The sequence below is a fragment of the Blennius ocellaris genome, assembly GCF_963422515.1.
Source record: "Blennius ocellaris genome assembly, chromosome: 24".
In the NCBI taxonomy this organism is placed as follows: domain Eukaryota; kingdom Metazoa; phylum Chordata; class Actinopteri; order Blenniiformes; family Blenniidae; genus Blennius; species Blennius ocellaris.
The window spans coordinates 11,081,302-11,104,663 of record NC_137673.1 but is presented as its reverse complement, the minus strand read 5'-3'; the positions used below and the strand labels follow the sequence as shown (position 1 = coordinate 11,104,663).

Here is a 23,362-nt window from a genome sequence, read left to right as displayed (position 1 = left end):
AAGAAAAGTCCACAGGATGATCCGAAGATGATCAAGCTTCTTGTGAGGAGGGGAAGAAGAAGCAGGTTCAGGTCAGCATGCGTGAGGAGTGTGCGCTGCCACTGCACACTCGGGATCGGGTGAAGAAAAGAAAAAGGAAAAACGAAAGTAGTTCCACGTTGGTTCTCGGCTCGGTGAGGAACTCCGGCCCGGTCAGCGTTAACACATGAAGTACTATCTCTCCGGGCGAAGAGGTGCGTCCGTCGAGGAGCACATTCGGCTTGGAAGAGGGAGTTTTTACCTTCGCGGGTGTTTTAATACCTCTTTGGTTTGGTTTCGGGTTCCCGCTGTGCCCAGGGCCATGTGGACCAATCCTGACGGAGGGCCCGCCCCGGACATTCCAGCTGGTGAGGGAGCTCTTGGGCTCCCCTGCTGTTGGCCTCCAGTGTTGCACCTTGGACGGGGGGGGGGAGAGATCCGGGGGGGGGGGATCACATGACCAATGGCGAACTTTTCCAGTTCTGACCATGTGGTCTCTTTGTTTTCAAAACGTGGTCCCCCTCCCCCCTTCCATGAGGTTGACTGGCCCAACACACACTTAATCTTCCCACTGGCCTTCCTCCACTCTGGTTCCTCGGCCATCATAACCAACACTCTGAACAACATTTTAAAAGTACATTTTGAACATTAAATTTGAACAATGAAATAAAGTGAAATATAAAATTTGCAATACTGCCATCTGTTAAATACATAAATACAATACATGGGGTGGAACAAATGAACGGAAATGAAATGAAAACTTAAAACATACCTGTAGAAAAGATTACAATACACTTAATGTTCCCACTGGCCTTCCTCCACTCTGGTTCTGAACATAAAACAAAGACAGTGTTCACCTGTGTGCTGACGTCACACTGCACGTTCACTGGAAAATCGCGCCAAAATTAATGAACTTATATATGGTTCTAAAAGTTAAAATAGAGGTTGAAACTAAAAAAAACAGCACAGTAACATGACATCACCCTATGACAAACGATCTACAGTAAAAACTTCGACATAAACTACTACATTTACAGACAAACAGCACGAAGTTGCGGCAGTGAATTCCCATACGACTTACCCTCAGCCATTAAAACCAACACTGAGGAACGACGGAGGCCCGGGAGGGACAAACAAAGACAAGAGTGCAAAAAGGCGATTCAAAAATAAAGCAAAATAAATGAAAATAAACTATTGAGATAAAATTCACAAATACTCAACATAACAATAATAAACATGAATTGAAAATAATAATAATAAATAAAGTGCATTTTTAACTCCGTTACACTACATCCCCTGTTGTCTCCTTTGTTCAGCTGGATTTGTTTTTCAACTTCATGAAAGACCAGGAGGACAACTCCTGAGGAACTTATATATATATATATATATATATATATATATATATATATATATAAGATAAATCAATTCGATTCCCCATCGTTCCACCCGACTCCTCACCACGTCACAAAACAAAACAAAAACAGCATCTTTTTTCTTACAGTTCTACAGTGACAGTCAATTTTTTTTCAATTCTTTTCATAGTCTCTCAAAATTTTCTATTTGTACATTTTCTTAAATTTGTAAACATTTAAACAATATTTAAATTCCACACTTAAAGAGTTCCACAGTTTTACTCCATAAACAGTAACAGTGGTGTGTCAGGTGAGAGTTCTACCTCTGAACCTCCTCCTGAGATGTTCTGACATAAAGTTTAAACCTCTAACATCTCCTGGTTAGTTTAGTGGAGAGTGTCTCCTCCTGTCACATTGAGACCAGGGTTCAATTCCCTGACAGGGAGAGCAGAACCTTTTAGTTTTGTTATTAAAAACCAGGTTCAGATTGGGAACGGCCCCTTCCAGCCATTCCAGCTGTTGTCAATGTGGTGTCACAGTGTTTTACTGCAGCTCACCTGTAGACAGGAGTCACAGTGTTTTACTGCAGCTCACCTGTAGACAGGAGTCACAGTGTTTTACTGCAGCTCACCTGTAGACAGGAGTCACAGTGTTGTACTGCAGCTCACCTGTAGACAGGAGTCACAGTGTTTTACTGCAGCTCACCTGTAGACAGGAGTCACAGTGTTTTACTGCAGCTCACCTGTAGACAGGAGTCACAGTGTTGTACTGCAGCTCACCTGTAGACAGGAGTCACAGTGTTTTACTGCAGCTCACCTGTAGACAAGAGTCACAGTGTTTTACTGCAGCTCACCTGTAGACAGGAGTCACAGTGTTTTACTGCAGCTCACCTGTAGACAGGAGTCACAGTGTTTTACTGCAGCTCACCTGTAGACAGGAGTCACAGTGTTTTACTGCAGCTCACCTGTAGACAGGAGTCACAGTGTTGTACTGCAGCTCACCTGTAGACAGGAGTCACAGTGTTTTACTGCAGCTCACCTGTAGACAGGAGTCACAGTGTTTTACTGCAGCTCACCTGTAGACAGGAGTCACAGTGTTGTACTGCAGCTCACCTGTAGACAGGAGTCACAGTGTTTTACTGCAGCTCACCTGCAGACAGGAGTCACAGTGTTTTACTGCAGTTCACCTGTAGACAGGAGTCACAGTGTTTTACTGCAGCTCACCTGTAGACAGGAGTCACAGTGTTTTACTGCAGCTCACCTGTAGACAGGAGTCACAGTGTTTTACTGCAGCTCACCTGTAGACAGGAGTCACAGTGTTTTACTGCAGATCACCTGTAGACAGGAGTCACAGTGTTTTACTGCAGCTCACCTGTAGACAGGAGTCACAGTGTTTTACTGCAGCTCACCTGCAGACAGGAGTCACAGTGTTTTACTGCAGTTCACCTGTAGACAGGAGTCACAGTGTTTTACTGCAGCTCACCTGTAGACAGGAGTCACAGTGTTTTACTGCAGATCACCTGTAGACAGGAGTCACAGTGTTTTACTGCAGCTCAACTGTAGACAGGAGTCACAGTGTTTTACTGCAGCTCACCTGTAGACAGGAGTCACAGTGTTTTACTGCAGCTCACCTGTAGACAGGAGTCACAGTGTTTTACTGCAGCTCACCTGTAGACAGGAGTCACAGTGTTTTACTGCAGCTCACCTGTAGACAGGAGTCACAGTGTTGTACTGCAGCTCACCTGTAGACAGGAGTCACAGTGTTTTACTGCAGCTCACCTGTAGACAGGAGTCACAGTGTTTTACTGCAGCTCACCTGTAGACAGGTGTCACAGTGTTTTACTGCAGCTCACCTGTAGACAGGAGTCACAGTGTTTTACTGCAGCTCACCTGTAGACAGGAGTCACAGTGTTGTACTGCAGCTCACCTGTAGACAGGAGTCACAGTGTTGTACTGCAGCTCACCTGTAGACAGGAGTCACAGTGTTTTACTGCAGCTCACCTGCAGCCAGGAGTCACAGTGTTTTACTGCAGTTCACCTGTAGACAGGAGTCACAGTGTTTTACTGCAGCTCACCTGTAGACAGGAGTCACAGTGTTTTACTGCAGCTCACCTGTAGACAGGAGTCACAGTGTTTTACTGCAGCTCACCTGCAGCCAGGAGTCACAGTGTTTTACTGCAGTTCACCTGTAGACAGGAGTCACAGTGTTTTACTGCAGCTCACCTGCAGCCAGGAGTCACAGTGTTTTACTGCAGTTCACCTGTAGACAGGAGTCACAGTGTTTTACTGCAGCTCACCTGTAGACAGGAGTCACAGTGTTTTACTGCAGATCACCTGTAGACAGGAGTCACAGTGTTTTACTGCAGCTCACCTGTAGACAGGAGTCACAGTGTTTTACTGCAGCTCACCTGCAGACAGGAGTCACAGTGTTTTACTGCAGTTCACCTGTAGACAGGAGTCACAGTGTTTTACTGCAGCTCACCTGTAGACAGGAGTCACAGTGTTTTACTGCAGATCACCTGTAGACAGGAGTCACAGTGTTTTACTGCAGCTCAACTGTAGACAGGAGTCACAGTGTTTTACTGCAGCTCACCTGTAGACAGGAGTCACAGTGTTTTACTGCAGCTCACCTGTAGACAGGAGTCACAGTGTTTTACTGCAGCTCACCTGTAGACAGGAGTCACAGTGTTTTACTGCAGCTCACCTATAGACAGGAGTCACAGTGTTTTACTGCAGCTCACCTGTAGACAGGAGTCACAGTGTTTTACTGCACCTCACCTGTAGACAGGAGTCACAGTGTTTTACTGCAGCTCACCTGTAGACAGGAGTCACAGTGTTTTACTGTAGCTCACCTGTAGACAGGAGTCACAGTGTTTTACTGCAGCTGGTTTAGGTTAACTGGTTTCATGGTGTGGACGGCCCCTGTCATCCACACCAAATCCAGAGCGTAGCTTTTCAGCATCTTCAGGAAGGAACAATGGACTACAATTTGTTGAGTTTCAAAACAGAAGAGTCTCCACTTCTGCACCTTGGTGGTCAGGATTAGTGTCTGCTTCGTCTCATCAGAAGTGAGAATCATATGGAGACACAACGCTGTGTTGGCAGGCCTGGGGAGCTCAGATGGTAGAGCATCAGACTTTTAATCTGACGGTCCAGGGTTCAAGTCCCTGTTCAGGCTCTTTGTGAAGAAACTTGACAGGTGAAAAGATGCTGAGCAGGATGACTATTGCAGAATGACATCATCAGTAGGATCAAACTAAGGTGTCTCTTGATGGTCTATGTCAATGCAGAACAGTTCTCTGGAGTCTCCATCCAGAGGAGTGTTGCTTTCATGATCTCCACCCAATTGTCAAATCACTGATATCCTGAGGAGCTGCTGTCCAGTAGAGAAATACTCTGGTGGAGCTGCTGTTTATCTTCATCATATTAATGCCATCAAGTATGAAAAGTCTCTGATGTTACATAACCAGCAAACATGATCACTTTATTTCTACAGCAGTTTTCTAAACTGTTACAAAATACAAAATGTACTACAATGAAATACAGACTGACAAAAAATAGGGACAAGAAGAAATAATAACTAAAAACAAGAGAACATCAGTTTATTAAAGCTAAGAAATAAAAGTCTTAAGGGTTTTAAGACTAGATTTAAAACAGGATGTTGAGTTTTCCTGCCTGAGTTCCAGAGCCGAGGGGCCGGAGAGTAAAGACTCTGTCTCCCTGGTAATGAGTCTTGTTCTTGGTACCATAAAGTCTGGTTCACTAGGCAGGATTATAAAATTGTTAGCAGATTTCCCAAACCTAAGAGACCACAGACGGTGATAAATAATCCCAGGTGTAACAGTTTTGGAGGTACAGTGTGTGGTGTGCAGCCACTCAGCAACATCAACACACCAACAGATTTAACTGGTGAACATCCCCAGATCAGACGGGAAATCTTGAAAAACCTCTGGAGATCAAACGTGATTCCAGAGTCAACAAACCTGGTGGAGGAAGACGATGCAATGGTGATCATTGTGGAGGGTTTATTTGCCCAAAAAAACACGTTTCAAAAAGGAGAGGCGTTGGTTCGTCATGACAACTGCTTTGATCTTTGGATTCCCCGCCTGCTTCCAGTCCGGCACCACGACGTCACCTCACTTTCTGATTGGCTACATGTCACAGTCAACAGGCTGGTAGGGTCTTCCCCTCGGAGGAAACCACACATGGTGAGAACTCTGGACAAAACTATCCAACATGTTGAATATCCCTGATCTCAGATCAGAGCAGTCCTTTCATCCTTCTGAGCAGACGAGAGCTTCTCAACACACCACACATGACAGGAATATTAAGCTAACATGAGAACTTTTGGTGAGGTGAGGACTGATGTTCTCCTCCACAGAGAGAAGCTGCTGGTAGCTCACTCTCTATGCTCCTCTGGAGGTGAGGACTGATGTTCTCCTCCACAGAGAGAAGCTGCTGGTAGCTCACTCTCTATGCTCCTCTGGAGGTGAGGACTGATGTTCTCCTCCACAGAGAGAAGCTGCTGGTAGCTCACTCTCTATGCTCCTCTGGAGGTGAGGACTGATGTTCTCCTCCACAGAGAGAAGCTGCTGGTAGCTCACTCTCTATGCTCCTCTGGAGGTGAGGACTGATGTTCTCCTCCACAGAGAGAAGCTGCTGGTAGCTCACTCTCTATGCTCCTCTGGAGGTGAGGACTGATGTTCTCCTCCACAGAGAGAAGCTGCTGGTAGCTCACTCTCTATGCTCCTCTGGAGGTGAGGACTGATGTTCTCCTCCACAGAGAGAAGCTGCTGGTAGCTCACTCTCTATGCTCCTCTGCAGAAAGTGATGAGGACTGATGTTGTCAGAGGAGCTTATTTATCATCAAAAACAACTTTTCCCTCAGAGAGTGAGACGAGTCAAGTGAGGAAACCAAGTGGTCCAAGGAGCTGTGTTCATGTTGCAGTATCTTCTGGAGGCGTCGGTTCAAATCCCACTTCTACCAGCAGAGTCTGGTTCAGGACGTTTCTAGTTTCCTTAAACCTTTAATCTCTGGATTGAGTTGCTGCTTGTTGTCAAATGTGTTCACATGACTCTGCTAACCTCTAGCAGAGTTTCTGAGTGTAGTGGTTATCACGTTTGCTTCACAAGCAAAAGTTCCCCTGGTGTCTTGTTACTTCCTGATTCCAGTAAATATAACAACCAAAACCTCTGAAACTGGTAATGGTGGGATTTGAAAGCAGTGCTTCAATTAGTGAATTCATTCTATGATGCAACAGTTACCATGGCAACATGGCAAGAGCTACTTTCTGACATCACAGTGATGTCATCAGTCTCAGTATGGACTCCATGATGAGCAGAAACTAATGAGAAGTGTTGAACTGATATAAAAGCTGCAGTGAGAGTCCTGACAGGAACCAGCAGGAGGGATCACATCACTACAATATGAGCTTCTCTTCATTGGCTTCCTGTTCAATCTACAATATAATTTAAAATCCTTCTTTAACCTCTAAAGCTCTTAACAACCAGGATCCATCGTATCTTAAAGAGCTCTTAGTCCCATATTACCCACAAGAACACTTGCTTCCTCCATTTCAGACACAAGTTGTCCTCAATCAACTTCAACACTTCAACTTTGGTTTAAGATGTGTTTCTTTGATATTTTGAGATTCAGGAACTAAGTCACCAATGAGCCTGAAATAGATGTTTTGAGGTTTTCAGGAAAAGTGGAGCACCTGGAGAAAACCCAGGCACAGACAAGGAGAACATACAAACTCCAAGCTGGTCCTGACTTGAAGTGTGGAAATGATCCAGTCCTTTAGCTTTTGAACATGTCGGCTCGTTGGTCTAGGAGTATGATTCTCGCTTTGGGTGCGAGAGGTCCCGGGTTCAATTCCCAGACGAGCCCTTTGATCATCAATCATGATCCTTTGTATTAAATTTCCAAAGAGCCTTTGACTTTGTTTGTGAGAATCCTCCTCCCAGACCAACCAGGGACATCATCAAGATGTACTACAGTACAACATAGTAATACAGGGGGGTCAAGGCCTCCATCACCAGCTCTGACTGGCTCAGGCCATCCCAGCACAGCAGGGTGCAGGAACATGATCACAGGTATGAAAAGCAGCAAAGTGAAAGAACAAACCCTCTTCAAGACAGTTTCTGATCAGTCCAGATCCAGAGCTGCACATGGGGGACGCAGAGAGCCACGTGGCCACACATGTGGACCAGGCTGGACCTTTCTAACCTCGCTGGACCAGCAGAAAATCCCCGGAGTTACTTTTTCTTTCCTTTTCTTTTTTAAGTCTCATTCACATCAACTCATTATAGAAATGGTCCTTTAGCAGAGACACACAGGAAGCAGATGCTAAAGACTAGCTTCTATGTTCCATTGTGCTCAGCACATGGTGGAGACCCAGGACCGACTCCCTGTTCTCTGATTACCTCCATTTTAATGTAGTTTCTTGTGATCCGCCATCTTGTTTTGTAGTTCCATCACACATCTCACCCACACACTTCTTCCACATCTCTCTCTTTCTCTCTCTCCACACACACACACACACACACACACACACACACACACACCCAGCTGTATATAGGTAGTTAGAATCTGTGTTTATTTGTTTTCATTGTAAATAAATATAATTTTTGGAATCATACTTGCTGTTTTATTAATGAGCACAAAGGTGAATGAAATGTCGACCTCTTCTGTGTCAAGATACATAAATTACATACATAATTTATGTAAAGATACATAAATTCATGTCAGTTGTACCTGGTGAGTCACAGTCATCAGAATCTGTCCTCCATTTGTCTCTCTTTTAATAAAAAAAAAATAAATAAATAAAAAAAACAACCCCCCCCCAAAAAAAACAAGAACTCCAAAATCCTTCAACCTTTACTATTAATTCTGGTAATTGTAAGTAATTTGACTATTAATTCAAATGCCTGATTAACTGTTTAGTATATCTTATGAGACTGATAGAACTGAATTGGCTATCATTTCCTGTTATGACAGGTGGAGCTCCGAGGTTCTGATACAGATCAGATTAAATTTCAATAACATTATTAAAAACTATCTTCAATAATGATTAATCATTATCGATAGCCAACCAAAACATAACTAGTGATCCATATGAGGTAATAAATCCCTACACCTGTCTACAGGTGAGCTGCAGTAAAACACTGTGACTCCTGTCTACAGGTGAGCTGCAGTAAAACACTGTGACTCCTGTCTACAGGTGCGCTACAGTAAAACACTGTGACTCCTGTCTACAGGTGAGCTGCAGTAAAACACTGTGACTCCTGTCTACAGGTGAGCTGCAGTAAAACACTGTGACTCCTGTCTACAGGTGAGCTGCAGTAAAACACTGTGACTCCTGTCTACAGGTGAGCTGCAGTAAAACACTGTGACTCCTGTCTACAGGTGAGCTGCAGTAAAACACTGTGACTCCTGTCTACAGGTGAGCTGCAGTAAAACACTGTGACTCCTGTCTACAGGTGAGCTGCAGTAAAACACTGTGACTCCTGTCTACAGGTGAGCTGCAGTAAAACACTGTGACTCATGTCTACAGGTGAGCTGCAGTAAAACACTGTGACTCCTGTCTACAGGTGCGCTACAGTAAAACACTGTGACTCCTGTCTACAGGTGAGCTGCAGTAAAACACTGTGACTCCTGTCTACAGGTGAGCTGCAGTAAAACACTGTGACTCCTGTCTACAGGTGAGCTGCAGTAAAACACTGTGACTCCTGTCTACAGGTGAGCTGCAGTAAAACACTGTGACTCCTGTCTACAGGTGAGCTGCAGTAAAAACACTGTGACTCCTGTCTACAGGTGAGCTGCAGTAAAACACTGTGACTCCTGTCTACAGGTGAGCTGCAGTAAAACACTGTGACTCCTGTCTGAATTTTAATTGTTCAGTAAACATTATACAAAACATAATTGTGTGTAAATAAAAGTGTATTATTGTACTATAGTGTGCTCTTATCTTTATGTGTGGTCTAAATTGTAATATGTTTTTATATATTCAAAACACGTCACTGCACATTAGTGTATACGTGTTTGTGTGTCACACCGTAAAGTACCATTCCGTAAAGTACTGTACCTTAAACTACCGTACCGTACCATAAAGTACCATACAGTAAAGTACCAAAACATAAAGTACCATACCGTAAAGTACTGTACTGCACCGTAAAGTACCGTACCGCACCGTAAAGTACCACACCATAAAGTACCGTACAGTAAAGTACCATAACGTAAAGTACCATACCGTAAAGTACCATACCGTAAAGTACCTTACCGTAAAGTACCAAACCGTAAAGTACCGTACCAACACAAACTGCAGTGGAAACAAGGCTTTCATGTTCCTTGATTGTTGTGAAACTAAATAGTCCTGCATTTCATGTAAGGTGGAGCCTGTGTTTAATCCTGTTTTGGTCTCTCAAAACCCCACCAGTGCTGCAGGTGTTACGCAGGTAAGGTGTCCTGCAGTGCTGCAGGGACAGTGTATGGATCACTGCTGAGCCAATCACCAGGCCACATGACTCGTGAGCTCTGTCAGACTCCCCATGATTGGCTGAGAGAATATTCAGTCCCCAGCTGACTGAGGTCCCAGGCGTCAGGGTTCGTGGAACTCCAATCTACAGGAGACAAGATGCTCCGTTCAAATGTGTTGAATGAAAAGATGCAGGCAGAATGTAGGTCAGGCAGTCCGAGGTCAAAACCAGCACCGGCAAGGAGAAGGAAACCCAGGAGGAGAAGTCGGGCAGCAGGAGGTCAGAACACAAAGGAGACACAAGGAAAACTGCTGGTACGACTGGTGTGAGAACACAGATGAACTGGCAACCAGAGCTCCCAGTGAGGAGAACTAAATACTGACACTAATGACAATTACAAACAGCTGTGACCAGGAGGAGGAAGCAGGAGAACACAGGGGCGGAGCTAAGGGGAACACAGGAGGGGAGGAGTGAACACTCTCAGGAAGGGAGGGGTGAGTGAGAGCAGGATCAGGACACCAGGCAGCAGGAAATAAAGAAGAGAACAAAGAAATGTCCAAAGTTCAGCCATTCATGCTTTTACAATCATTTCTGGTAGATATTCCTGGTCTAGAACTCCCGTCTGTTCTGGAGTGTTTCCTCTTCCAGAAGCCAACAGAGCTGCACGTTTCAGCCACAATGTCTGGAATGAAACCAAACGTTCACATGTGTGTGAATAGAATGAACATCAAATAGTGAGGAAGTGGTGGAAGCAGACAGACGGCGAGTGGAGTGGAGAGTCTTTATTTCTCCACACAGACTGAAGCTGTCAGGCCAAACATTCCAACAGGTGAAGCTCCGCCCCCTCTTACTTCACCACACCTCCTCACTCTGCCTACGTCACCTGGCCCCGCCCCCTTCTAATGTGAGCCCTTCTTCCCAGTGCGACCGCGACACAATGTTGGTTTCAGTGTGATTCAGTGAAGCTTCAGGGAGCCGCTACAGAGGAGCTGAAGAGCCACATGTTGAACAGCCCTGTAATGAGAGAAAACTCTTCCTCCAAATAAACTGGATATTAAAGCTCCACCTCACTTTAAAGTTCACATTGACGTCATGAAGCAGGTTTCAAACAGGTTTTCTCAGGAATGTCCTGCTCTGGGTGTGTCAGAGGACAAACCGTCACTTTGTGCTTGTCAGACATGAGAGACGGACTGAGAGGGACGAAGAGCAGCTTCTTCTCTCCACAACTTTCCTCACACATGGAAAAGTGTCTGTAAGAAGAAGTGAAGAGAGTTCAGGTGAGACTCTGGCAGCTCTTTAGAAGCTTCCACAACGGAGAGAAAGACTTTCTCACTTCTCTTTTCCTCTTTCATTCACTCCATCACAAACCACTGACAGCTGCTTTCTTCTTCTTCACCTGTTGGACAAACATTTCAACCTCCATTAACTCCTTTCTTCACCTCTTTTCTTCTCTATGGAAAGACTCTTTCAACATTCAGCTGTGGGCGGGGCTTCAGCCCTCCTTCACTCTGATTGGCTCAGGTTTGTGTCAGTCTGAAATATTCAATCCAACACACACACACACACACACACACACACACACACACACACACACGATTCAATCATCTCATTATTTATCATCCAGACGCTTCATTTTTCTCTGAAACCTCCAACTGACATTAATCATATTACTTGTTCTATTTTCCACGTTTCTATATTTTCTTCTCTCACGTTATTTCCTCTGTTTGTTTATTATTTATTCTTCTTGTTGTTTTCCTTTTTCTGTTTTGTCTCGGCTGTCGCTCTCTGATCTCACTCTACTGTGTGTGTGTGTGTGTGTGTGTGGTGTGTGTGTGTGTGTGTGTGTGTGTGTGTGTGTGTGTGTGTGTGTGTGTGTGTGTGTGTGTGTGTGTGTGTGTGTGTGTGTGTGTGTGTGTGTGTGTGTGGACCAGGTTGGTGTGTTTCTCTCTGACTCAACATGAGTGACGTGGATGAAGAAGACACACCAGAGTGTGTGGACAGGTAAGAGACGTCACACACTCCTGCAGCCACTCAAAGAGCAAACAGAAGAATCCACACTCAATGTAAACTCCATAGAAATATGAACAGTGTTCAAAGTGGCTCTGCTGTATTGACTCGTCTCAAGGCTCAGTGGTTTCAATGATCCAAAGTGAGCTGAAGTGATTCCAACAGGCAGCAGAAAAACAGCTGCAGTAAAGAAGACGAGGTGCAGAGACATTCCACCGTCACCATGATCAGTCCCAATGTGATCATGAAAGACACAAGGACAAGCAGTGGACAGAACCAACACTAGAACATCATGTGTTGTCTTTCAGGGCAGAGTTTAGAACTCCTCTTCACCTGATCCCAGGTCAGAGCAGTGTCACCTTCCCAACAGGGCTTTAAAGGAACTGGAAGTCTCCAGATGACCCTGAAGTCCAAACATCCCACATCACTAACTTACACTTTGCTCCACAAATATTAGTCCAGAGACACACTTCTTCTCATTTTGTCCTGAATATGAGCACAATAAATAGAAACAAGAAGGCCATTGCTGGGCTAATCCCCCGCCGGAGGGCTTTATATTTTCTCACAAAGCCAGCTCTAAGGCAGCACACTTGGTACACTAGAGGGTGTTCCATGGGTCCTAGTAGATAAGTATGTAGAATCTGAAAGGTCTTCTTCATAAGCTCTGTCAAAATACGTCTCCAGAGGCCAAAAGGTTACTTAGTGACCCTGTGACCTGATATGCAAATTAGGTCCTGGTCACCATGGTGCCCCTTCTCCCCAGGTGGAGTGTCCATGTGTGAAGTTTGAAGTTGAACTGCTGAGAAATGAGGAGAAATGTTTATATGAAAATACATGTATTGTGCAACCATGACGAGCAAACTTCAGACCCTACCAATCTTCAAGGTCAAGGTCAGGTCACTTGGTGTACTGGAGGTTATCCCTGGAGTGTGTATCATGTGTGTATAAAATTTCAGAGCCCGAGCTCAAAAACCTAGGCCTCCAGAGCCCAAAATGTGTTTTTAAGCACTTCGTGACCCTGTGACCTACTTAATATGCAAATTAGGTCAAGGTCACCAGAGTATCCCTTCCCCCTCTGAGATGTATCCACATGTGAAGTTTGGTCACTGTGGGCCATGGGGTTGCCGAGATATAGGTAGAAACGTTCGAACGGACGTACGTACGGAGACTGTGTCAAGATCCCCCTTCGGGGCCTATCGGCTACGGCGGGGGATAATTAAACTCTCCAGATGGAGGTGAAGTTCAGGCTTCAGCTTTAATTCAGTGGCTTCAAGTCAAACATCACATAACAATGTGAGCAACTAAAGTATTTTTAAACACAATCCCTTCATGTCAGGGGCTCAAAAGTCACTGAACCAATGAAATAAGAGAAAATCCAACATTCATCTCTCACACTTGTTGAAAAGCCTTTGCAGGCAATGACGGTGTGAAAGTGTGAAGTCATGACGTCACCAGGCGCTCGCTGGGTTTCCCCTATTTGAATGCTCTTCAGGCTTCACTGCAGCTCCTTTCACTGGATGTTGCTTTGTGGGCCTTTCTAACCCACGTTTCATGTGGAACAGGTGAAATTCAGGCTCTGTTGGATTGAGATCTGGTGACTGACTGGGCCTTTCAGGAACATTCCTCTTCTTTATTCTAGATGAAACTCCTGGCTTGATGTGGCTGCTTGTCCTCCTCACATTAGAAGAGAGTAAGGGGACGGTGTTTTGTGACGGATGGGGGCAGTGTGAGGTGACGGGTTGGGAAGAAATTAGAAAGTGACGGATCATCGCTGGTTGAAATGTTTGACATGTGAACTGTTGACGTGTTTGAAGTAATAAAGAGAATCCACTTGACTCCTCTTCACTGTGTGTGTGTGTGTGTGTGTGTGTGTGTGTGTGTGTGTGTGTGTGTGTGTGTGTGTGTGTGTGTGTGTGTGTGTGTGTGTGTGTGTGTGTGTGTGTGTGTGTGTGTGTGTGTGTGTGTGTGTGTGTGTGTAGAGGTCAGAAGCTCAGACACACAGCAGGGTCTTCAGTATCCAGCAGGTTGTCTATGAAGAGTGACTGGTCCAAAGAAGAACCACTAACCTTCAGAGGTGAACCTGGACCTTCAGACACAAAGTAAGAAACTCTTTGTTTCCTTTCATTTATTACAGAAAGTTTCCTCCTCTGAGTCTAAATCTGAAGTTTTGTTTCTGTTAAAATAGTTTTTCTTTCTACTGTTACTTTTACTTGCTCTGGTGGAACAGTTGAGTTTTTCTCTGCAAAAGTACCTTGAGATTATTTTAGTTTTACATGAATTGAATCACATCAAGTTGAAACGACTCGAATTAAATCGAATCAAATCGAATCAAATCGAATCGAGTTGAACCAGTCCAGAGGTTTGATGGACAATCTGATGGATGTCAGTCTGTAGAGGAGGATGGAGATGGTGAGACAGGCTGCACTCAGATTTAAGGAGGAGGAGGAGGAGGAGGAGGAGCAGGAGGAGGAGGAGGCGGAAGAGGAGGAGGCGGAAGAGGAGGAGGAGCAGGAGGAGGAGCAGGAGGAGCAGGAGGAGCAGCAGGAGGAGGAGGAGCAGGAGGAGGAGGAGGAGGAGCAGGAGGAGGAGGAGGAGGAGGAGCAGGAGGAGGAGGAGGAGCAGGAGGAAGAGGAGGAGGAGCAGCAGCAGCAGGAGGAGCAGCAGGAGGAGCAGCAGGAGGAGCAGCAGCAGGAGGAGCAGCAGGAGCAGCAGGAGCAGCAGCAGGAGGATACAGTCAGTCAGCTCCATCAGGTGGTTGATGGTGATTCTGATGACAGTTTGTGTTTCTGAGCTTCATTGAGGGAAACCAGACTGGAACTGTTCACACACATTATTGTGGGAAAAGTCAGTCCAGTTCACATGAGACTACTTTTCCAGGAACCTTGAAACAAATGATTGGAAACTGCATCAAGGTTATTGAAGTTATTTTACAAACATTTTGACTGTGTGTGTGTGTGTGTGTGTGTGTGTGTGTGTGTGTGTGTGTGTGTGTGTGTGTGTGTGTGTGTGTGTGTGTGTGTGTGTGTGTGTGTGTGTGTGTGTAGAGGTCAGAAGCTCAGACACACAGCAGGGTCTTCAGTATCCAGCAGGTTGTCTATGAAGAGTGACGGGTCCAAAGATGTTCCACCAGACTTCAGTGGTGAACCTGGACCTTCAGACACAAAGTAAGAAACTCTTTGTTTCCTTTCATTTCCTCAAAACCAGAGTGAGAGAAGTTGTGCTCACTCCAACATTCACTTCCAGTATTTTAGTACAAGAGTACAAAGTGCAAACTCAACAGCAAAGTGTGATCTTACACCCTTTCAAAAGTCCTATTTTCATCCTGAATATGCTGGTTTCAAAGTTTGAAGACAAGATGTTATAGTTGTCAGTGACTGGATGGTTTGGATGTTGGTTGAGAAGAAGTTCCAGAGTTGGAGGCTGAAGCTGTGGACCTCCTGATGTTCATCCAGGCTGGAGGTCAGTGAGGCTGAGAGAGGAGGTCAGAGAAGTACTGTGGACGTTAGTGAGAGGTGAAGGAGGAGGTGAGGTACAGAGGAGATCAATGAGGTACGGAGGGACGAGCTTCATGATTAACTATAATGTCTGGAAAAGAATTGTGAAGTGAAGGTGTTGAATTGAAGTCAGTGGAGGTTCTGGAGAAGCACCGTCATGTGAAGGATGGAAGGTGTTCTGATGATGGTTCCTACTGAAGAATTTGACACCACAAGGAGTTCATGGAGGATTTGAGAGGGAGACCAGAGAGAAGGAAACACATGGAGGGAACCAGTAACCAGGGCGTGGACCAGTGTGGAGATGCTGCTGGGTGAGAGGGAGGAGCAACAGTGGTTGATGTTAGCAGGGTGGAGATATGCTGACTCAGTGATTCTATTGATGTGGCTTTGAAATAACAGAGTACTGTGGAGGAAGACACCCAGACTCTTCACCCTGACTGGAGGGAAACAGAGGAGCTGTCGATGAGGGTGGAGAAACAAGGAACTTTAATGGACCTGAATCACATGAGGAGAACCTCTTTATCACTGCTGAGTTTGATCAATCTGAAGTAGAACCAGGATTTGATGTCCTGTAGATCGTCACTGATGGAGGAGGGTGGAGGGTGGAGTTGGTTTGGTGGAGACGTAGAGCTGAGTGTCGTCTGCATAGCAAAGAAACTTCATGATGTATTTATGAGAAATATGGACAAGGGGAGGAGATGGACAATGAAGAAGGTGGGACCAAGTACAGAGCCCTGAGGAACACCAAAGAAGAGGGGGATGGGTGGATGTCAAAGATTTCAACTGAAGAACTTCAACTTTAAAGTTCCTCGACCAGAATCCACATGGAAAAATATCCAGTTTCAGTTGTTGATGTTCGTCTCACATATGTTGTTCATACATTTCTGGATATAATTAATCATGACACTCACACAAACACAAACACATCATTCACGTCATGCTTTCAGGACAAAACACTGGTCTCATTCCCATACTTGGTCCAGAGGTTTGGCATCGCTCGCTCGGCAAAGTTGCGGTGTGGCAGGTCCTATGACCCCGCGCGTCCTTTTCCATCAAGGAGGCCGTTTATGCCGCAGAACATGCCAATTAAAAACTGTATTGACGGCAAAGCAGTCTTTTAACAGCAAAAAGGCCTGGAATGTGTTTTATGGAGTGCTTTTTGGGCTATTGTTGCTACTCACTGTCGCATCACCTGTGCGTATCTACCTGGCCAGAGCAATCAACGCTGATGGAAACCACCTGTGCCACCGTGCGCTCCCGGCGTCTGAACCTGGAGCAGGCGCCGGTTCGTGGCCAAGCGACGTTTCTCCAGTGAGTTTGCAGTGTAATCTACTGGGATATTATGCGATCTATTCATCTGTCCTGCGGCTCGGGCGAGCCCAACTGCCGGAGCGCATTACTGTCCCAGTGGGTCGCTCATCCATTACACCGCTCCGGAGAATGGCAGGTCTCCTCCTCACGCTGCTCCTGCTGGCCGGAGATGTTCAGCTAAATCCTGGGCCAGTGACCACTGGAGCGCTGCACAGCCCCGGCGCAGTCCCTGTGTCCACGATTCACTCGGTGCTACCGGTGGTGAGTGAGCATGAACCCCCTGAGTCGGGCTTCTCCACTTATAATTTAAATCTCGGACATGGTGACTTAATGAATAACTTATCGTTCCTGGACTGTGGAGACCTTGATAGGTCCACTGTCTGTCCTACTAAATCTGCTGAAGATGCCGCTGCGCGTTGTAACCCCGCAGTGAAGAGACAGAGGTTATTCAAAACTTTTCAAACTGTCAATCATGCGAAGGTTTTGTGGGACCCGAAGCTGAAACCAAGGGGGCTATTCGGCGGACAATTTAACATCAGGAGCATTACTCCAAAAAGCAATCAGCTAATTCATCTTCTGTCTGACTCAAATATGGACTTTCTTTGTCTGACCGAGACGTGGTTGAAACAGTCTACTCCCTCAAGTGTATTTACAGTGCCTGGATATCAATGTTTTAGACGAGACAGACCGGATGGAGGGGGGGTGCTTTTTTATGTAAGAGAAGGCATTAAATGTGAGCGCGAGGTTTATAAAGCGGGTAACACTTTGGAATATGTTGGGATAAAAATTATTTTGTCTAAACAAATGTCTTTTAACATTATAGGTGTCTATCGGCCTCCCTCTGCAGATGACACTTTTTATGATCAACTTGCTGAAGTCTTGAATGAGTGCAATCACAACAAAGAACTATTGCTTATGGGTGATTTTAATGTGAATTGGGAGGATAAAACCAAAAGGAAAAAACTAAAAATGATTACCGAAAAATTCCACTTAAAACAACTAGTAAAAGGCCCAACTAGGATTGCAAAATGCTCAAGTACACAGATTGACTTGATATTTACTAACAGAGCAGAAAGAATAACGAAAAGTTATAATTTAATTAGCGGCCTATCCGACCATAATTTAACTCTGTGTGCTTTCCAGTCACAGGACATGTATTATGGGAGTCCCACAAGGATCTGTATTAGGTCCTTTATTATTTAGTCTTTATATTAATGATCTTGCTGAACAGTGTGCTGATGTCGATCTGCAGATGTACGCAGATGACACTGTTGTTCATGTACATGCTAAAACAGCTGACTTTGCAGCTGCTAAGTTAACAACTGCACTGGAGAGAATCACTCTTTGGCTTGATCAATCATGTTTGAGTTTAAATGTAAACAAAACAAAATGTATGTTTTTTTCTAAAACCATGGTACAAATCCCTGATGTTGAGATTCTCATTAAAGGTGAACGAATTGATATAGTTACTGAATTTAAATATCTTGGCGTGTTTCTGGATCCAAATTTACATTTTAAGAAACATGTCAAAAAAATGGTTAAAACCAAAAAATACAATTTTAAACACATCAGAAATTGTCTCTCTCTGGATGCAGCCAAGATATTTATGCACGCCATGATTCTGTCCCGCATGTCATATTGTATCACCTGCTGGGGGCAGGCTGGTGAATCTACTCTGAGACCTCTGGAGTCTTTATACAAACAAACTTTAAAAACACTGGACAAAAAGCCAATTCGTTATCATCATTGTAGGATACTTGAGAAACATGAGTTATTGAGTTTTGAGAATTTTAGGTTATTCGCCAATTTGTGTATGGTCTATAAAATTTTTAATGGTTTGGCCCCACAGCCATTATGTGTTTTTATCCACGCTCGCTCGTCAAATTCCATCAGATCCACTAGAATATCCTCCATACGAGACTGTACCATACCATTTCGCCGCACTGTAGCGGGGCAATCTGCTTTTTCTGTAAGAGCCACAAACCAATGGAATACCTTACCTGACACCGTAAGGGGCAGTAGCTCTCTCAGAGTCTTCAAATCTAACCAAAAAAATCTGTTAAAAGCTGCTCAGCTCTGCAACCACTAGTTTGGTCCTTAGACTTCTTTTTGTGTGTGTGTGTGTGGGTGTGGGCGTGGGTGGGATGAGGGAGGTGGGGGGAGTTGCACGCAGACGTGTGTAGCCATGTTGTTGTGGTGTTTTATCCCTGTATACTGTTTAATCTGTCTTGTTACTGTGTTGTATTTTTGTGACCTGCCAAGGGACTACAGATGCAAATTAGCTTAAAGCTACAATCTGGTATAGTGCATCAAATGGCAACATTTATGTTTTAGCTGTACATTGTCCCTTTCAAATAAATTTTATATTCATTCATTCTAGCATAGACACTTCAAGGAACTTACCAGTTTGTCGACCGCTTGCTGATTAACCATCAGTTTCACAACATTTAAGAATTTTCTCCTGGCTTGAATCTTCTTTCTCTGAGAAAGTCTGTCCTTTTATTTTGGGCTGAATCAGTCCAATGTTGATCATTTTGCTGGAGCTTCTGCGACATCATCTTTGATATCCCAGAAACCCATGAGGCAGATTTCCCAAGATGACATCAGTTAGGAAACATAAACTCAGTTTCATGGACACAAATGCTGGTTTGTTTGTAAACATCAACGTTGGTGTGATCGATTTGGGAAACTGCAGGTTGGAAAAGAGTGCAAATGAGTGTTGATGGTCTTGTTTTGGTGTTTTTTGGTTGATTCTCTCTGCAGAAGGGATGTTTTATGAGAAGTAGAGTTTAAAGATGTTTTCAGGTAGAGGAACTTTAAATGTGCAGCAGGAAGTGCTGATGAGGGCTGAGAATCAGTGTTTGTGTCAGGATTCATCATCACACCACACAGCAGCTTTAACTAACATGTCAACATGTTTCTGCAGCGTGTTTCTGCACCAGGTTCCCCGTGGTGGCTCCGCCCCTCAGCAGCAAACACATCTGGACTCCATATTTATGGTGAGAACAAGTGTCCATTCAACACTTTACTGTCACATCATGAGACAGAAGAAGCTGTTGTGACTTCCAGCTGAAACATGAAACAGACACTCAGCTTATTAGATCCATTCAGGTCCAAAGTGAAACAGTCCAACCTTCATCCAGCTTCTAGTCTTCACTGATGCTTGAAGCTGTTTCTGCTGGATCCCACATGAAGTGTGATTTGGCTTCACATGTTGTCCATCCTGCTCTCTGCACTGGATTTACACTCACATCTCAATCTGGCTTCAGTTTCAGCTCAAAGTCAACTCCACATGTTTCTCTGTTCCAGCTGCTGGAGGACAACATGGTGACTTTCATGAAGAAGGAGCTGAAGAAGATGCAGAAGCTCCTGAGTCCAGATTACCCAGCATGCTCAGGGAGTGAGAGGGAGGATGAGGATGAAGAGCAGAGGAGCAGCAGAGAGTCATTTCTGAGGATCACACTGGACTTCCTGAGGAGGATGAAGCAGGAGGAGCTGGCTCAGCGTCTGAGGAGCAGTAAGAGGATTTGATCTCATTTCACAGGATGGAGATGAAACCTGAAATGTTCTCAGCTGGAGCAGAAAGCAGTCAGAAACAGAGTCCGTCCAGAGAACAGAGGTCATTTCCAGGTCAGACACAGAAAGTGTGAAACAGGCAGGAAGTCCAAAACAAGCAGCAGAGTCCAAAAGCAGAGACGAGGAGACACAAAGAGAGTTCCTGAACTCTGCTGTTCATGTGATGCAAACATGTGCATCAGACCAGAGGCTGTTTGGTCTCCACTGAGGAGCTGATGGAGCTGATGGAGAAGAAACATTTCCACTAACACACTGTCATCTTCACATTCAATGTCAAACACACTCAACTCATTCATGGTTTCTTCTTTTCAGGAACTGCTACTGGAGTCTGCCAACAGAAGGTGAAATGTGCCCTGAAGAAGAGGTTCCAGGTTGTGTTTGAGGGGGTCTCTAAAGCAGGAGAGTCCACCCTCCTGAAGCAGATCTACACAGAGCTCCACATCACAGAGGGAGGGACTGCAGAGGTCAATGAGGAACATGAGGTCAGACAGATTGAAGCAGCATCCAGGAGAGCAGACAGAGCAGAAACCAGCATCAGACCAGGAGACCTCTTTAAAGCCTCACCTGGAAGATGTCCACCAATCAGAACAGTGCTGACAAAGGGAGTGGCTGGCATTGGGAAAACAGTCCTGACACACAAGTTCACTGTGGACTGGGCTGAAGACCAAAGCAACCAAGACGTCCACTTCACATTCCTATTCACCTTCAGAGAGCTGAATGTGCTGAAGGACAGGAAGTTCAGCTTGGTGGGACTTGTTCATCACTTCTTCACTCAAACCAAAGAAGCAGGACTCTGCAGCTTTGAAGACCTCCAGGTGGTCTTCATCTTTGACGGTCTGGATGAGTGTCGCCTCCCTCTGGACTTCCAGCACACTGAGATCCTGACTGATGTGACAGAGTCCACCTCAGTGGATGTGCTGCTGACAAACCTCATCAGGGGGAAACTGCTTCCCTCTGCTCGCCTCTGGATCACCACACGACCTGCAGCAGCCAATCACATCCCTCCTGACTGTGTCGGCATGGTGACGGAGGTCCGAGGGTTCACTGAGCCACAGAAGGAGGAGTACTTCAGGAGGAGGTTCAGAGAGGAGCAGCAGGCCAGCAGGATCATCTCCCACATCAAGACCTCACGAAGCCTCCACATCATGTGCCACATCCCAATCTTCTGCTGGATCACTGCTACAGTTCTGGAGGAGGTGTTGAAGAGCAGAGAGGGAGGAGAGCTGCCCAAGACCATGACTCAGATGTACATCCACCACCTGGTGGTCCAGGCCAAAGTCAAGAAGGTCAAGTATGATGGAGGAGCTGCCACAGATCCACACTGGAGTCCAGAGAGCAGGGAGATGATGGAGTCTCTGGGAAAACTGGCTTTTGAGGAGCTGCAGAAAGGAAACCTGATCTTCTATGAACCCGACCTGACAGAGTGTGGCATCGATCTCAGAGCAGCCTCAGTGTACTCAGGAATGTTCACACAGGTCTTTAGAGAGGAGCAAGGCCTGTACCAGGACAAGGTCTTCTGCTTCATCCATCTGAGCCTTCAGGAGTTTCTGGCTGCTCTTCATGTCCATCAGACCTTCATCAAGTCTGGAATCAACCTCCTGGATGAACAACAACAAACCTCCCGGAGGTCAAAAGTGTTGAAGAAGGAAGTTAATCTCCAGCATCTCCATCAGAGAGCAGTGGACGAGGCCTTGAAGAGTCCAAATGGACACCTGGACTTGTTCCTCCGCTTCCTCCTGGGTCTTTCACTGCAGACCAATCAGAGTCTCCTCCGAGGTCTGCTGACACAGACAGGAAGTAGCTCACAGACCAATCAGGAAACAGTCCAGTACATCAAGGAGAAGCTGAGTGAGAGTGTGTCTGCAGAGAGAAGCATCAATCTGTTCCACTGTCTGAATGAACTGAACGACAGTTCTCTGGTGGAGGAGATCCAACAGTCCCTGAGATCAGGACGTCTCTCCACTGGTGGACTGTCTCCTGCTCAGTGGTCAGCTCTGGTCTTCATCTTACTGTCATCAGAAGAAGATCTGAAGGAGTTTGACCTGAGGAAATACGGTGGTTCAGAGGAGGCTCTTCTGAAGCTGCTGCCAGTGGTTAAAGCCTCCAACAAAGCTGTGTACGTGGTTCAGGAACAAAGATGTAGAACTGAGTCCATGACAAACATTGAACTGGTTTTCATTGTTGGTTCTTCTTCAGGTTGAGCAGATGTGGTCTGTCAGAGAGAAGCTGTGGAGCTCTGCCCTCAGTCCTCAGCTCTCAGTCCTCCAGTCTGACACATCTGGACCTGAGTGACAACGACCTGCAGGATTCAGGAGTGAAGCTACTGTCCGCTGGACTGGAGAGTCCTCACTGTAAACTGGAGACTCTCAGGTTCTGGCATCATTGATCATTAATATCCACCACTCTCTGTTCTCCTCCTCACATTTCTAGAACATCAGTGGGACATGTCAGTAGAACACTGCAGCCTCTAGATAGTTTCTCCTCTATTAATCAGGAAGTAAAACAACAAAGTCAAGTTTCCAGGGTAAGTTCAGGTGTAGAGCAGCAGCCTTACTTCCTCCACTCACTGGGTTTGTGACGCCCCATGTCACAGAGTTCTGCCTCAGACTCTGACACGACACGACTGCCACACCACTCTTTTAAAAAGTAATTTAGTTACTTTACTGATTACCTTGAAGTGATTGTTTGTAATAGTAACTCAGTTAGATTACAAGTAACTTTTTAGTTACTTTCCCCCACTGTCTCAAAATAAAAAGAGCAACTGGTTTTTCTAAAAACTGAGTTCTGATCACTGCCTGGCCTCCTGCTGATACATATTTAACCTTTGACCTTGATTCTCTGTTCTATTTATATCTGATTCATGCTTTTATTATCACAGTTTTACTATTACTGATATTTATTAGTACTAAGTTGTAGTCTGTTGTTGTACTATTTATCTATTTATAAATTTATAAATGTGCACTGTTTGACCTTTTAATTATCCCCATTGGTGGACAAATAAAGTCTTTCCTCGATTGATTGTAAAAGAAAAAAAAATACAAAAGTAATTCAACACCTCTGCAGTTGTTATTGTTCCAATGATATATTTTATTGTTGACATTTCTTGGTTCCAATTCTTTTGTGTCAC

The 23,362-nt window shown here is 45.1% G+C and overlaps 1 protein-coding gene across 18 annotated transcripts in view; it reads left to right on the top strand.

Annotated features, from left to right (window-relative positions):
• Nucleotides 1-23,362, top strand: part of LOC308147501 (NACHT, LRR and PYD domains-containing protein 3-like) — an 835,749-nt gene that overhangs the window by 630,777 nt on the left and 181,610 nt on the right. The gene's annotated exons all lie outside the window — the stretch shown is intronic.